This window comes from Gorilla gorilla, chromosome 9, assembly GCF_029281585.2.
Source record: "Gorilla gorilla gorilla isolate KB3781 chromosome 9, NHGRI_mGorGor1-v2.1_pri, whole genome shotgun sequence".
NCBI lineage: Eukaryota > Metazoa > Chordata > Mammalia > Primates > Hominidae > Gorilla > Gorilla gorilla.
Genome location: NC_073233.2, coordinates 117,174,321 through 117,185,759, shown reverse-complemented (window position 1 = coordinate 117,185,759; position 11,439 = coordinate 117,174,321).

Genomic DNA, 11,439 nt, shown 5'->3' with positions numbered 1-11,439 from the left:
CCCTTTAATAGGAATCGCTGACCTTGAGATTTGTGTCTTCTTACCACAAAAATGGTGCTGCCATCATTTCAGCTTCTTGGTGGATGACTCTGGCTTGTTATTTTAAATGGTGCCAGTTGCTTCAGTCATTACCTTGAATTTAGTGTCAAACATGTGTAGTGACCTGTATGAAAATGTTCTGCCTCTCTGGCTTCCATCTGAGATGATCCTGCCCCATGTCAGCCCAGCCTTCATCTCTGCCAGTTCTCAGGCAACATACTTGTAACCAGTCGCCTCCCTGCACACTCCTCTGAACATGCCTATTTATTTCATTCAGGATAAGGGTGAATTTTGATCACAAAAACATACATTCATTTACTTCTCCTAATCCATCTTTAGGAAATCTATGTGAAGAGGACAGCATCCACTTTGAATGAGCCCATTATAGCTCACCTTTATTTTGTTCCCTGTAACTTCATCATCCCTCGATAATCCTCCAAGAAAAATGAGGCATATGATAAAATCTTTGAGAGGACATGAAGAGCTTCATTGAACGAACGGTCATTCCCTCTGTTATTCAGGAAATGTCAATGTGTTTTGTATTAATAAATTCTAGATCCAAAAAAAATTAATAAACTAACATGGTAATAATTATTAATGTAATTTACACCATAATTTTCTGCTGTTTTAAAAAAGATAGGCTTCTCCCATATACTTCACTTAAACTTTTAATGCATTTAGATTTTTAGAAACATTAATAGCTTTTTACACATTAAAAACACATCTGATAAAAAAAGTTACACATCTATTAAGGAAAGTTTATGTAATATTTCCATATGCATTTTTAGAAATTAAACTTCAAAAGTTGGATATGCCAAGAAATCAAGGACCACATCCATTTGCTTCCTTAAACATTTTTTTCTTGCAAACTCATATACTTTTATCTTTAAGTTACCTAAATATTATAGCATAACAAACCTCATTCCTTTTACCTTTTTTAATTGATATCTCAGTTTTAAGGTTTGTCTATGTTGGGATGTGTGCTTCTTGCTCCCAACTGCTGCAGAATAGTCCATAGGAAGCATCCATCATACAAGTTCATAGCCTGAACTCCTCACTACTACAAATGTTCAATCTTCTCAGCCATGCCTTCTTGTAGATTTGCATGAAGATTTTTCTGGCATATTATCTTGAGGATGGGATTGCTGGGTAGAGGCCGACTTGACTTCACCAAAGACTGCCAGATGGCTTCACACAATGCCTCTAGCAGTTCACAATCCTACCAGTCACGAATAAGGGTCCCGCTTCCCCACCTCTTTCCTAACACTTGATGCCATCCAATTTACACACAGATTTACAAAAGAGTGAAGTGGTTGTTTTAATTTTTACATCTCTGATTATTCATGAGTTTAAGTCATTGCATCTATTTTTAAAACATTTGGGTTTCTTTGTTTTTTTTTTTTTTTCCCACTTGCTGTTGTGGCGCCTGTCTTTTTCCAGTGATATAAAGAAACTCTTTATTTTAGATATTAATTGCCTTTTGATTCTAGACATCACAAACATCTCTTCCCAGTCTATTATTTCTCTGTTAACTCTGTCTATGGTGCACTTCCTTTAACGGAAACTCTTAGCGTTGATGTAATCAAACATACTGATTTTTGCCAATAAAGGATGTTCACATACAAGGTATATTCTCATATTCATACTTTCCAGGTAAATGACTATTAATCCATACCTTTCTCTCTCACTCAAGAAAGCTTATCAGAAGACATATAAATGAGAATGATGTTCAAAAATTTTCCAAATATTGGTTCTTTAACTGTTAGTAGAGAAAAATTGGCTTTCAGTCATCCTGAAATTACCATGCCACCAGATTACCACAACTAATTACAGAATTACTAGTTGAAAACTATAGACCTAGCTCATGCCCTCTGAGCCTACCAGCTGTCAGCCGCATCTACCTCACCCTTTCACTGATCTATAATAGAGGTGGCCATTTGCTGATCTCATACTGTGAGACAGACATTTCCATAAGATATTTCCTACCCTCACAAAAACTCTAAAAGATAAGTATTGTTATCCCTATTTTACAGGTGAGAAACCTGAGGCTCAGAAAGACCATTTGCCTAAGTTGACACAGTACGTGGTAAAGCCAAGATTTATAATTAGGACAGTCATGTTCCAGAATCAGGAATCCCAGCCTTCTCTCTTCAAGGCTGAATCATCTTTCAGCAATGAAAGTGAGATAAATGAGGTATCCCAGTCAAGGCCAGTCTTCACCAACACATGCTAAGCAACTGCTGATTTAGGAGATGCCCCCATTCTCAACCCAAGACACCCAGAAATTCCCAACATTTATTTCCAAAAACTCCCTGGTAAAACGAAACTGTTGCCTTGAAGAGTAATACTATGATCACATTAGCACAGAATCAGTTCATCATGTAAGACTATTTCCACTAAGGCTCTAGAGAAATGGAAGAAGTTATGAAAGAATGGGGAAAGGGAGGAGAGAGAGAGTAGGCACTTCATCTAGAACTTGTAGCACAGCCCAGGGCCACAGAGATGATATAACCTGTGCAACCTCCATGTACGGGAAGTTGAAAGAAGGAAGGAGAGGATAACTATCACTTACGGAGCATTTATCATGTTCCAGATGTACCCAGCTAGAAAACTTTGCAGTATCTTTCCTCATCTTTATCAAGGCCATTGTCTTCATTTTTTCTAGAAGAGGAATACTGGAGAGATTGGGGATTATTTTTGCAGGGCCCCACTGCTAGAAAATAGCAAAGCAAGAATTTGAACCCATGCTGTCTGATGTCAACAGCCCATCTTCTTCCACTGCAACCACCTTCATCACCATTTGATGAAGACTAACTATCCTTTACTGTTCTTCCCTAAGCCTGAGGTTAACTGCTCTCTGGGTCCCAGGGTTCTCAAAAAGTATTTTGTTTTCCCATTGAATACAACTTGAAGTTCTTGTCATTAAAAAAAAAAAAAAAAAGTCTCTAAATATTCTAGTGTTTGGGAGCAGAGATTAATTGGAAAAGTAAATACTTGTAGAAAACTAATTGGCATTCCCTTGACAAAATGTAATGGATTCAAGCATTGGTCAGTGTTAGCTCTTATCCTGGTATGAAGAATTAATGTGATTGCAATGACCACACTGCTGCTGAGTCTGAAGTCTGCAGGCCAAGAGGGTTACAATTTGGTTCCTCCTCACCCATGTCTCAGGAGACCATTTAGTAAAAAGTTGAAGAATATGACATTCCCATGTTCTTCCAAAACAAAAAAGGCTTGAGTGACTGGTACAAAGTGTGGCTTTTCCCGCCCTCCTCTTTCTTAGGGCTTTCCCCATGTCTGGTTCCTGCAGTTACAGTGAGATATGAAAAAGGCATCTGCAGGGATCTGGGTCAGGCCTATATCAGGAAAGGCCCCCAGAGCATCAGGTTGGACAGAGACTCCAGAAAACTGAATGACCCCAGCCTGATCAGCCCATCACTACCCACACTCTGGCAGCTTCACCCCACTACTCCCCAAGGCCTTGTATGCATCAGGGCCTCCTGACATGTGCTTCTGAACTCGCATCAAAAGCTGTTCAGGGCTGGGAGCGGTGGCTCACACCTGTAATCCCATCACTGCAGGAGGCCGAGGCAGGTGGATAGCTTGAGGTCAAGAGTTCGAGACCAGCCTGGCCAACATGGCAAACTGTCGTCTCTACTAAAAATACAAAAATTAGCCAGGCATGGTGGCGAGCGCCTATAATCCCAGCTATTCAGGAGGTTGAGGCAGGAGAATCGCTTGAACCTGACCTGGGAGGCAGAGGTTGCAGTAAGCCAAGATCACTCCACCGCATTCTAGCCTGGGTGACAAAGCAAGACTCTGTATCCAAAAAAAAAAGAAAGAAAAAGAAAAAAAAATCAGGTTGTTGACTTGGGACTCTATATTTTTTTTTACTAATACATAATATTTGTACATGTGAGATTTTGATTCATGCATACAATGTATAATAATCAAATCAGGGTACTTAGGATATCCATCACTTTAAACATTTGTCATTTCTTTGTATTGAGAACATTTCAAATCTTCTCTACATTTTAATAAGTTCCTCAATGATTCTTAAGGAGCAAAAATAGTTTGAGAGACACGGTGCTAAGGATTAGGAGTGGTTAGGGACAAGACAGAAGTGACCTCAAATGGGAAGATTCCCTTACAAATGAATGCAATGTATTCCAATTATTAGGGCTGATTATGTTCTACCAAGTCACTATGGACAATGAATTAGCAAACACTGAGCCATGGCTCCTAGGTAAAGTACAGGGTTAGGTTACTGCAAGCCTCTGCTCATAACATTTTAATCAATGAATAAAAACATAACCTTGTTTTATGTGTGTTTCTGTTTGAAGACATCTTATGTAACATATACAATTGATTCATTATCATTGAGCTCATGGCCCACAGTGCTATGACTCATGCCTGAATGAAGCTTCTCTAACGTATGTGTTTTCTCTGTAAGGGGCATTGCAGCCTTCTTGTGCTTAGAATACTAGACAGCACTTCAGAAGTAAGCTCAGGGCCCATTTTAAACAGTAAAATCATCAATAAAAAGCACAAAAATGCAACAAAATCTGGCAAAAAAAAAAAAAAAGGATACTTAATAGCATGAGAGCTAAAACAAGAAGGAGGAGTGTCACCCTTTTCTCCCTCAGCTGGGAACATGAGTGCTGAGGAGTAACTCAAATTTTTCACAGCCTGGTACATGTCTGACAACGGCTGTGGAAATGCCATGAGTACTGATTTGGGGGTTACACATAAATTTTAGGCACTGGGCAAATTTGCAAACACAGAATTCACAAATAATGAGGACTGATTATATAGTGAGGATGGATTACAAAAATAGTTTGCACATGCATTATCTCATTACCTTACTCGATCACACAATAACTCTGGAACTTAAATAGAACATCTACTATTTTGATTCCCAACCCTGAAATAAGAGACTGTGGGCCTAGAGAGCCAGACAACAAACCAAGGTCTTTTAACTCCAAGGCCCTTGCTTTTTCCATCATACAGTAAAAGGAAGTCAACTCTGCTGATGCTCTTTCAGATGCTAGAACTGTCCAGCCAAGTGAAGATGCCTCAGAGAAATGGGGTGCAGTGGAAAGCAGGCATAGCATGCTTACAGTGGGGGAAATTGGGGAGAGCCAGAGCAGACCTAGCCCTAGACACAATGGGGCTTAATCACTATTTGCACAAGCTGTACAAGTGTGCTTTCTTTTTATGTGTACTGAGGTTTGCTTTGAAGTATTTCAGTCAGAAGGCAAGCACTGACTGAGTCCCATTGGGTGCATTTTATTAGATAATGAGTCAGAGAAGAAAGAAGCAGCAATTCCTGATCTGAAGATTATAGACAAATGGAGAAAACATTGTATAAAATAGTTAATCTAGAAAATAGAGTTTGATTTGAGGGAGAACATAGATGAAGAGGGTAGATCCGAGACACTATTTGAAAATAGAGGTAAAGGACTTGTCACGTAAAATAGGAGAAAGATTATTCCATGCATTTAAAACAGTTTGGGCCAAATTCCTAAGGCATTGATAGTCAAGAGGTTTAGTGTCTGCTCTGTCATTTTCTAGCCACGATACCTACAGAAGTTGATTGAAACTTTTTTGGACTCAGTTTACTGATCTATGTAGTGGGGCTTCAGTTCAGATCAACATACTTTAATTAGCAGAATGCTGCAGCGCTAAGACCTAGGATTCAAAAGCTTCAAAGGTGTATTTGATATAGCTTATGCTTTCCAGGAATACGAGGAGACAAGACACATAACAAATAGATAATTTTAATACAAAATAAATGATAGGATGTGGATGGGCACACTTAGACTGCGTAATCTTGCAGCAGGGGAGGGGGCAGGGAAACTGCCTGGAGGAGCTGGCCCAGACTTCTAAAGGACAGTAGGAATTAGATAAGCAATAAAAGGGGAGGGCAAGTCCTGATCAAGAAGGAGCAAGAGCAAAGCCTCAGCAGTGTGAGATATTGCAGTGGGTTCTGGGAACTCTGTTTGGTTTGGCATTGCTGAGTCATATGATGAGAAGAGGAGAGTGAGGATAAAAGAGCTGGAAAGGTAGAAAACAGCAGGATCCTATCAGCATAAGAACTCACTGAAATATTTTAAACCAGGGAGTGATATGGACAGATTTGTCCTTCCTGAAAGATTCCTCTGGCAGCAATAAGGAGGAAGAATCTGAGGTGGACACGAATGGAAGTAGTCCAATGTCTGGTTGTGATAACCCAGGTAGATGTCTCATAGATTTGTTGTGGGAGCCAATAAAATAATGTGCGTGAAAGCAGATTGTAAGCTGTAAAGCAAACCAACACAAAACAGTATTTTTCTTATGTAAACAGATAACATTGAAGGGCAAAGCGAAGTGGGAAGAGAGCAACACAAGCACGCAAGTTTTCCTAAAAGGAAGAATACGCTAGAAAACAATGAGGTCACACATGCAGCATAAGATCATTTAGTTGAAAAGCTTTGAAGGTAGCAGAAGTTTTGACATTTGAACTGAAAAGTCAATGGATGCTTCTGAAGGAGGTTGAGGGACTGGCACAGTATAGATAATGGGCAGTTCTGGGCATCTGAGAGTAGAGAAGAAGTTGAAAGCTAGCATATAAACAGTCCTAAGAATCCAGCTATGACTTGCTACATTTCCACCAAGATAAAAATGCAAAATTATTCAAAGTCCTGAACTCTAATAATGGCATCCACCACAATGAAAAGAAAAAGCTAGAGTCTTGAAAAAGTTAGAGAATCTTAAAACTGGAAGGGACTCTGTAGAGGCGGTATAACACAATGGAGAAAAGTACAAAATCCAGAGCCCAGCTGTGTAGAATTGAATCCTACCACTTCTAGCTGCACAGTAAAGTTATATAAACTCTGTGCTTCAACTTTCTCATCTGTAAAATAGGGATAATAATAATACCTACCTCTCAGAGCTGTTGTGAGGCTTAAACAAGTTAATAAACATGAAATGCTTCGATTAGTGCCTATTGAGTGTTCAATAAATTTTAGAATTTAATAATTCTGTCTCCCACTTTAGAAATGAGAACACTAAGGTCTAGAGAAGTTGACTCATCCAAACTTTTAAAATTTTTTATCCAGTACCCTAGAATTTTTTCTAGGCCTCCTGCAAATTAATAGCAAAATCATGCTTAATTATATATCTGGGAGACCTAAATCTGCACAGCATTAGCTTCTGTGTTGGAATTGAAAAGGATCCAAGAAAGAGGAAAACTGATTTTAATTGACAAGAGCTCAGAGAACCAGAGGGTCAAAATTGATGTAATCTGGGCTTCAAAGGCAGGGCCAAATGGTCTGCTGCTTCTTCTGTAAAGCACTCTCAAAAATGGTGAATGAGGAGTGGGCATTGCTCACCATCAGGAAACAGCAGAGTTGGAGAAGGCAGAATGGCAGATGGTGAGGTGGGGAGCATTACCTTAGGAAAGGTAAACAAGAAACCACCTATTAGCTCTGCCATGCTCTGGATTCTAAGCTGGAACTGCTGGCTCAGTTCAAGTATGTCCTCTTTTTCCCCCTCTCCTCTCCCCAGCACTGTTCTTGGCAACACATTTTATCTTCTAGCAGATGGCTGCAGCTGCTATGGTGGCATCTGTTGCTGCTCTTTCACCTTCCAGCTTTGGCAGGAGCAGTTGGCAAGACGAACTTGCAAGGTCTGTCAGCACCCAGTAGTATCACTATCAGTCTAACTTAAAAAAAAAAAAAAAAAAAAAAAAAAGTAGAGGCAGAGGAAGTGCTGGTGCTACCAGCTGCAATCCCTGGGGCCTGCTTGATTCAAGAATCTGCTTCAGACTGGATTCTCCTCTCATGGGATCAGAAGTCGGGACAGAGTAGCTTAGATGAGCTCATTTTACCCATCACCCATCTTTAAAAATGAAGACCCTTTTGATTGGCAAATACAGAGGCCCCGCTGCAAAGAGCAAGAGCAATAGGTCTTACAGATGAAAACTACATTGAAAATCCAGAGGAGCAATTTGAAGGAACAAAGTTAACATACTAATTCCTGCCTTCTCCAGCCTCATTTCACAGAATGGTTTCCAGCATGGCCTGAGACGGTCCTCACAAAGCTTTGAGGTATATTCAGAGCCCTATTTACATTGATGAGTGGAATCTATGTGAGTCCTGGCCAGCCTGGACTGGGGGTCACAGTCTGTGTTTCTCTATACCTCTGTGTTTTCCTTATCTTGGGAAAAGATGGTTGCTATGGTTTTCTGTCTTGCACTTTCATCCCCTGTAGAAGCAAGATTTGTGTCTCAAACCCCAGCCGATTTGGCCTGAGCTATAGGCGGCTGTTTAGCACTTGTCAAATCCTTCTTGGCAGTCAGTCATCCAAATCAGACAAACCAACCAGAAGGAAGGTTTATCCATTCTCTTGATACCATCATCCCTGAATAGAGGCTTTTACTGCCATGCCCCCCATCAAATATCAGAAATATTGGACACTGAATCAAGACTGAATTAAACCTGAGTTCACTATGCCCTCTGGAAACCTGTGATTTGAATGAAACATTTTTCCCACTACTTCATCACCTCCATTGAATTACTATAGAAGGGATCTGTGAGCCAATAAGTTATTCTCGGCCATCGCTGGAAATTGGAAGAGACTCAGCAGTTGCGGGTTGGAAGTCAAGGCTGAACAAGAGGCCAGTATATTCCCAGTGACCAAGCATTTGTATCAACTGACAGCTCACAAGAAAAATTATGTGACAAATTTTGAAGAAAATAACTTTGATGAAAATACATAAAGGAAGAAGAAGATACCATATTTGATTTAAATTATTCAAAAATTTACTGGGTGTCCAACTGGACACCATTCTAGGGTTTAGGTCATGTGGTACCCAGGAAAAAAGGGGGAAAACTAGTTAGGAAATGGAGGGAAAGCTAACACAAACTGAACTAAACTCAAGAACAGAAGATGTAACATCACAGGGGAACTGACAATCAAACAACACATGTAAACAACAAGAATCAAATGCAGTCTAATTCTGACAAATAACAAGATTGAACAAGAGTACTGTCTATTCAAAGTAGCAAAACGAGCACATATGCCTACCTTTCCTCTAGACGAAGTTTCCAGTGAAATGACAAAAATAGACATATTTTTAAAGAACACAACCATAATAGCACTAAAAAACAACACAGAGGCCAGGCACGGGGGCTCATGACTGTAATCCCAGCACTTTGGGAGGCCAAGGCAGGTGGATCATGAGGTCAAGAGATCGAGACCATCCTGGCCAACATAGTAAAACCCTGTGTCTACTAAAAGTACAAAAACTCACTCGGTATGGTGGCACGCACCTATAGTCCCAGCTACATAGGAGGCTGAGGCAGGAGAATCGCTTGAACCCAGGAGGTAGAGGGTGCAGTGGGCCAAGATCATGTCACTGCACTCCAACCTGGCGACAGAGTGAGACTCCATCTGAAAAAAAAAACAAAAAACAAAAAACAAAAAATACAGAATGCCATCAATAGACTAAAGTGTTAACAGATTTATACTATCTGAAAACCCCCATGATCAGATAGAGAAGCAAGCCATCACAGAGAAAACATCTGCCCAACATACCAGAGGGGTGTACAGTTCTTCTTAAGGAGCACCCTGGAGAAGCCCCAAGATCAAAGCAAGTAAGTACATGAGTCAGAGGCTAATGGGGAAATCATCAGGATAATTAATTTAAGAACTACAATTGGAACAGCTGGGCCTGTTACGCCCCTCCCCATCACCCACATATACAGAACATCTGGCAGAACAGATTTTGCCCTCAGGCTGTTGCTCTGATAAGGGTTCTGTACAGAAAAACTGTGTTCTTCCTATAAGAACTTCCTATATGTATGGGTTTGAAGCCCTAAGAGAGGGGAAGGCCTAATCTTTCTTACTTTGAAAGATCATTTAGGGCCTCTGCATTAACAACAGCCTGAGAGAACAATGATGAAGAGGACGAGGAGGAGGAAGAAGAGAGAAAAAGGAGAATAATGGATAATGTATGCTGAGATCCTACTGTGTCCTGAGCACTGTTCTAAGCACACTTAATACAGGCATACCTTGTTTTCTTGCACTTGACAGATACTGCAGTTTTTACACATTGAAGGTTTGTGGCAACCCTGTGTCAAGCAAGTCTACTGGTAGCATTTTTCCAACAGCTATGCTCACATCATGTCCCTGTATCACATTTTCCTAATTCTCACAACATTTTAACTTTTATTATTATTATTATTATATCCATTATGGTAATCTGTGATCATTAATCTTTGATGTTACTATTAAAATTCTTTTGGGGTGCCACCAACCATGCCCATGTAAGATGGTGACTTAATCAATAAATGTTGTGTGTGTTCCGATTGCCCCCTTGACCAGCCATTTCCCCACCTCTGTCTCTGCTCAGGCCTCCCTATTCCCTAAGACTCAACAACGTCGAAATTAGGTCAATGAATAGCCTTATGATGGCCTCTAAGTGTTCAAATAAAAGGAAAGGTTACATGTTTCTCACTTTAAATCAAAAGCTAGAAATCAGTAAGTTTAGTGAGGAAGGCACATTGAAAGCCAAGACAGACCAACAGCTAGGACTCTTGCACCAGTTAGCCACGTTGTGAATGGAAAGGAAAAATTCTTAAGGAAATTAAAAGTGCTACTGCAGTGCACATATGAATAAGAAAAAAAAAACCTTATTGCTAACGTGGAGGAAGTTTGTTTTATCGGTCTGGATAGAAGATCAATCTAGCCACAACATTCCCTTAAGCCAAAGCCTAATCCAGAGCAATGTCTTAACTTTGTTCAGTTCTATGAAGTCAGAGAGGTGACAAATCTGCAGAATAAAAGTTCAAAGCTAGCAGAGGTTGCTTTATGAGGTTTATGGAAAGAAACTATCTCCATCACACAAAAGTGCAAGGTGAAGCAGCAAGCGCTTATGTAGAAGCTGGAGCAAGTCTTTGTTTTGTTTTGTTTTGTTTTTTCTTTGTTTTTGTTTTTGAGATAGGGTCTCACTCTGTCACCTAGGCTTGAGTGCAGTGGCGTGATCTCAGCTCACTGCAACCTCCGCTTCCCGGGTTCAAGAGATTCTCCTGCCTCAGCCTCTAGAGTTGCTGGGACTACAGGCACATGCCACCACACCCAGCTAATTTTTGTATTTTTTCATACAGATGGGGTTTCACCATGTTGGCCAGGCTGGTCTTGAACTCCTGACCTCAAGTGATCCGCCCACCTCTGCCTCCCAAAGTGCTGGGATTACAGGTGTGAACCACTGCACCTGGCCTGGAACAAGTTATTCAGAAGAGCTAAGATAACTGATGAAACCAACTACAAACAGGACGTTTTCAATGTAGATGAAACAGCCTTCTATTGTAAGAAGATGCTACCCAGGACTTCTATAGCTAGAGGAGAAGTCAATGC